This window comes from Microtus ochrogaster, chromosome 1 (assembly GCF_000317375.1).
Source record: "Microtus ochrogaster isolate Prairie Vole_2 chromosome 1, MicOch1.0, whole genome shotgun sequence".
Lineage (NCBI taxonomy): Eukaryota > Metazoa > Chordata > Mammalia > Rodentia > Cricetidae > Microtus > Microtus ochrogaster.
The window spans coordinates 2,495,774-2,502,752 of record NC_022009.1 but is presented as its reverse complement, the minus strand read 5'-3'; positions in this window follow the sequence as shown (position 1 = coordinate 2,502,752).

Genomic DNA, 6,979 nt, shown 5'->3' with positions numbered 1-6,979 from the left:
TTTCTCAATAAAAAAAAAACGGAAAAAAAAAAGACACTATGACAAAGGCAATTTATAGAAGAAAGAATTTAGCTATGGTTTACAGTTTCAGAGAGTGAGTGCATGACCATCATGTCAGGGACCATGACAGCAGGCAGGTAGGCATGGACTAGAGCATTATCTGAGAACTTATACCTTGATTGACAAGCACAAGGTAGAGAAAGAACACTGGAATTGGTATGGAATTTTGAAACTTTAAAGCCCATCCCCAGTGGTACACCTCCTTCAACAAGGCCATGACTCCTCACTCTTCCTAAACAGTTCCACTGACTGGGGACCAAGTATTAAAATATATGAGCTTATTGGGGATGTTTTTATTCAAAATGTTATAGCATAAAAGCAATTCAAAGGAGTATAGATAGGCTTTCAAGCAACTGTTCTGGAGCAAGTGTATAGCCCTAGGCAAAACTATTAACTTCACCCTGAATCTCACACAAAAGTCACTGAGATGGATTATAATCTTAAATATACAAAACTATAAAACTTTTATAAAATGTATAAGAAAAAAATCTTCAGAATGTAGCTCTTAGCAAGGATTTCTTAGATTTGACACCCAATGCACAATCTATTAGGGACATGTTCACAAACTGTACTTCATTAAAAATTAAATTTTATTCCAGAAAATAAAAAAAAAGGGCTACTGATTTTCTTGAGTTAATCTTGTATTCCACTATATTACTGAAGGTATTCATGATTTGTAGAAGTTCCTTGATAGAATTTTCAGGGTCACTTAATGTAAGCTATCATATCATCAGCTGATGGTGAGAGTTTGATTCTTTTCCAATTTGTATCCCCTTGATCTCCTTTAGTTGTCTTATTGCTCTAGATAGGACCTCAAGTATTATATTTAATAGATATGTAGAGATTGCATAACCGTGTCTTGTTCCTAAGTTCAGTCAGATCACTTTGAGTTTCTCTCCATTCAGTTTGATGTTGGCTGTTGTTATATATTGTTTATACATGTTTAGGTATGTTCCTTGTATCCCAGCTCTCTACAGACCTTTATCAAAAAGTAATCTTGTGTTTTGTCAAAGGTTTTTTTTAAGCATCTAATGTGATAATCCATGTGTCTTTTTTCAGTTTGTTTATGAAGTAAATTACATTTACAGAAAAAAATATGTTTCAATGAACAGTTTAAATTTGCCAAATTGACATATTTATGTATCATAGAAACTTTGAAACTTATAGAAAATTAAATGATTTTTTTACTTTCACATACTAATCAAGAGCTGAAGGCATACTGTGAAAGACTTCCCTCTGTACATAACAGGCACATTGCATACATGTTTCCAAGGAAGCTCTGGCTATCTGCACAAGACCTGTATTAGATCAAGCCAATTAAAATTTACAGTATGAAGAATAAAGGAAATCCTCTTTTCTCACCCCTAGCTGAAGAGAAATTGACAATAGATGATGGATGGGAGAGAATAGCTGTTTCTCTGTGTGTGGTGTTAAGTGGTAGACTGCCCATGTCCCAGTGGGTGGTCATCCACCTATGCACATATGGGCACCACTAAATATTAACAATAACAATATTGCAAAAGAGGACATGAAATTTTGAAGGAAAAGGCTCTGGGGGTCACAGAGGAAGTTTCAGGGAGAGGATGGAGCTTGGGTATAATTAAGATACATTGTATATAAGCATGAAAATTTCAAAGAACGAATTAAAATATTCTTTATAAGTGAAAATTAGAGAACTTATGCTTTAAAATAAAAGTCCATCTATAGAATAGTACTATTATTTTTAAAATATTTCTAATTATAAAAGAACCCTATTTTGTGTATTTGTGGAACATATTATGTCATTTTGTACATGTACAAAATGTTTAACACTTAGAGCTGAAACCTACTTAATAATATCTTCATTGACAATGAGATCTCACCTTATTCTATTTGGACTACATGGACTAACAAAAAATTATAAATGCCTTTATAGGATGATCACCTTAATATATAATCTATACTAATAAACAGTATATTTCACTTACTATCCAAAAATATGATATTGACAATTAAATGCATTTAGTTAACTGAATTTCTAAATGTTCTACATTCTAAACTTATGTAAAACTCTTCCTAAATCTTTTCATAATTTTAGTTTACAAATATGTGTTAATATAAGCATTACTATTTTGGAAATTATTTAAATAGCAAAGGCTTTTTAACATTATAATATAAGACAAATCAAACAAATAAGTTGATTTGTTCATCAATCTAACCCTTATATAATAAAATATGTCCTTCAAGTTAATTTAGTATATGAGAATTACCAGGCAAAATAAAATTAATTTTCAATATAACATACATTAAAAGCAAATGCTTCAAACAAGAAATTCACAACACTGAAAATACATATACATTTAGTATACCAGTATAAATTAAATACATCATTAAAAATTGCTATACATATGATCAAATATAAGATATCATTTCCAATTAATACACATGATGCTCAGAGACAAGTCAATCACAGAAGCTATGTTCTCACATGTAAAATGATGACAATTTATACCAGGCCAAGTTACTTTTATAAGTTATATGTATTTGCATATAACCATTCTTTTTAGAGCTATATTATGTGTTTATTAGAATTCTTAATTTAAGAAAAAAAAATTCACACATTATGATGTGCTCTTCTCTATTCCCATCCCTTGACTTTTGTAACTGTTATTATACTTTTCAGTTATATAAAATCAACATAGTTGCTGAAAGTAAGTAAAGTTAAACACCATGTCTTTATGGCATAATTTCTATTATTCAAGTTATCTTTGGGACTTGAAAAACTACATGTGATAATAACTATTTTTAGTCTTCAACAATTCTCTCATAGCCTACCAAAATAGAAACTCAGTGAAAGTGGATAAAAGAAAAATTTTGAATTTCCGGCACACTTTATTTTTAAATGCAGTGCAATGGATTTTCTTAACCTACTTAAGGAAGCAGAGAGAAATCTATTAAAAATTACAGAGATTGAACTATCTGGGACAGAGATTACTGTTTCTGTCACTGTAGATAGAAAGGGGGTTTAACGCTGGTTTGCTCATTTAGTGAAAGCAGAATCAACACTTTTTTCAAACCTGGAGGGTAAATTAAGACACCATTTATCTCTGCTTATTCTTATCCTTGCATAAATTCCCCCTAGACCTTAATTAGCCCTGTCACTCAAAGAATTTCATCCGTTCATACAGGAGAATGTTTTCCTACTCATCTTTGCTCTTAAAATAAACCATTATGGTGTCCACATTAAACTTTGCAACATAGTATTATGAAGCCTGTTGTAAGTTAAAGTATTTCTGCAATTACACTATTATTCCTCTTATTTCTGTGAATCTGACCTCGTATGGAATAAGAGAATACTACTTTTGTTAAAGTATCTTTCTTCTATTAGTGTATTCTCACATATATCATCAAATTACCCTTGATGAGGTTGAAGCTAAGTCACCGAAATCCACTTTCTACTTAAATCCCTTAAATATTGTGTTATGAAAAAGAAAGAAAAAGATTGAGGAAATACAAAGTCCAAAAAAGAGAGAATACAAAAATAATCCATTTAATTTCAGTAAAATCATAAAAGTAACTTGATGAAATTATAGATACCCTGATTTAAATTTATGTAGCAGGCTTCTTTTACCTGAAGACAAAGTGCTAATAAAATGGAACTTTGTACATAAGAACTTCTATACTAGTACATGACCATTTTCGCGGCAGGAGGGAGAACTAATGTGGGTAGCTTTGAACCTTCACTTGAGATACTGTGCCAAAGCTTTGTCCTGTCCATGCTCTGATCTTTCCCTGACTCAGATAACCTCAAACTTTACTAGTACTTATTTAATTAACATACAATCTTTGTACATAATTAAGGGTTTTAGGGTGCTGTTTTGATTCACATCTGTAGTAGATTGTGTTAAACTCAGGGTTTGCACTCCTTATTTTGAATTATATTTACTGGGTTCTTTTGCATATCACACAGTTCATTCACCTAACTGTGATACTCTTTCCAATCATCATTTTCTTCTCATTCCTTTCTCTGACAAGGGGGTGGAAACCAGTGTTCTAATTTAAAGTTCCATGAATTAAATTCATTCAGATTAACAGTTGAGTAATATCATACAGCATTTGTTTTACTTGTATGGTTTATTTCATAATGTAATTTTATGCAGTTCAATCAATGCTCTGTTTGATAATAGCTCTATAATAATTTTCCTTTTTATGTGAATTTCTATTTATGTTCTCTGTGTGAGTTTTTGCCTGTTTTTCTAGGTACATCTCACCCCATTGAACTGCCTAGTTCTATGTTTATTTCTTTTGAAATGTTTGCTTTAACAGGCTCTATATTCTGTTCTGCTTCCATAAATAAGTTTTCATCGAGTCATGTTATTAGTATATGTGAATATTATAGAGGGAATTATGATTTTAAATGTTGAAAAATATTTAATTATTTCTTGATATTCTTGTATATGTGTGGTATTCACTTCCAGTAAGGAAAAATACTATGTACTACAATTGATGTAAGTGCTTTCACTTTTGTTGCACATATAATAGGTATAAACGTCATTGACAGATAAAGTATAATGTGGATTTAATCTTAAATTTTAAATTTGCATTTTATGTGTTTTATACACAATTTTATACTTGACTACCATTTGACATTATTTCTATTTATCAGTTTCCATACACCCTGCTCAACTCACTTCCACACTCTTATGAATTTATGATCTTAGCTTTTTCATTTATTTTACACACAGAGAGACATGCACACACTCACAAGCACATACACAACACCTTCTGAACCCATTTACTAATGCATGCATTTACTTGTGTTTAAAGGTGAATGCCTGGAATTGTGTAAGTATTGGGGTCGGGGTCATTACAGTAAACAGTAATTTCAGGGGCATCACAATGCTTTGGTGTTGAATTTAAGGAATGAAAATACTGCATTTTCTCTTGGATTAATTGAATCAGGAACAAAATCAAATTTGAAATCTCAACATCATTCCATTTCTTCTGTCTATCTATAGTTTCTGGATCCTGAACCATCTTTGATCTGTCTGTCTTGATGTGGGAGTGATTTCTTATTAATAAAGAAACTGCCTAGACCCATTTGATAGGCCAACCCTTAGTTAGGTGGAGAAAACAGAACAGAATGCTGGGAGAAAGAAGCTGAGTCAGGGAGTCGCCATGATTTTCCCACTCCAGGCAGACGCAGGTTAAGATCATTCCTGGTAAGCCAGCTCGTGGGCTACACAGATTAATAGAAATGGGTTAGATCAATATGTAAGAGCTAGCCAATAAGAAACTGAAACTAATGGGTCAGGCAGTGTTTAAAAGAATACAGTTTCCGTGTAATTATTTCAGGTAAAGCTAGCCATGGGGGCGGCCGGGTGCCAGGGACGCAGCCCCGCCACCCTTATTACAACACTGTCTGACTGTCTATGTGAATTTATGCCTTAGATTAATGTACATATCCATAATGAACTCTGTTCTATATTTATTGAACAGCATGGAAAATATGGTATGGGAAAGGGAGTACTTCAGAGAAATCTTTAAGGAAAAAGGTAATTAACTGACTCCCAGTGACCACAAGCTGCTCATTATTTTAAACAGACATTATCAAATTTTATACATGGGTTTCTTCAAACATTTATGGCATGTATGGGTTGCATAAGTTTGTTTTCTTTTTTTCATTATGCTGACTGTTGTCATCAATTATCACAAAAGACAGACATTATTCTGGGTCATGGACATTGAAGAAAATATAATTTAAGATGAAATATATATTAGAGTAAGTTGTAAAAACTGCATGCAGGAAAATCCAAGGCATAATAAGTTTGGATACATTTTTTAACCTTTAAGGCAGGTTAAAAACAATCAGGATAAATATGCACTGGAACAACAGGTTAAGTACATAGTTGTAAGTTGTCTCAATGTGTGGAATTAATTTTATTGTAATGTCTGCCACAATTTCAGTCTTTGAAGGTTCGAGATATTTTTATTAGATGTATGATATATGGATACATAAAACATGTTTCAGGAGAAGTTCTGAGGGTCTGTGGAATGTCATTTATGAATGGAACCTTATGAAATTCTTCCCTTCAATACTAGAATGCCAACTGCTGTTATCACTATGAAAATGTCATTTATCAATGATAGTTGATATTTCATAGTTGTAGTTTCCATGTCATGTCTTTAGGGCATTTTGTAGCATCCTGATCCTTTAGCTTTTACAGTCTTTTCTTCTCTCCTCCATGGTGTTCCGAGACTCAGAGATGTAGAGGTTGTATTATAGAAGTATCAGTCCAGGTTGGGGACCTACATGTCACTAATTCTCAGAATTTTGACAAGTTGTGGATTTCTGTAGCTGTTTCCATCTGCTGCAAAAGAAATTCATTGGTCAAGAATGGGAATTACACTTATATGTGCTCATAAACAGTACATAATATATTTTACTTAAGTTTGAAACTCTTATGTGTACAATGGGTTTTAACATCATACCTACTATTCTTCCTCTCCAAGGCCCCTATAACCTTCATAGCAATTACTTCCAACAAGTTCTTCCAACTTTATGTACCCCTCACTATATATATATTTATCTATATCTATATTTATATGTGTATGTATTTTGCATATATTTTATGCTTATGACCTTCTCATGTTAGGAGCCATTTTTCTCCTAAAATCATTGCAGAAACCATCACCCTAGGGGAGTCTGCAGAGAACCTCACACCCCTAATTATGTTAGGAATTGTTCTATTGACAGAGCCTACCCCACACCAAAATTGGCTAATGGAGAGCTATCTGGAGAGATATCGGTTTGCAGAACCCACCCCACATTCCAAACTATCTAGTTTCCTAGGTGTGGCAACTCGTGACTTCTTGGCCTATGGTGACCTGACCGAAGATAACCTCCTGTCTACGTGACCAACACGGACCACGTGACCAA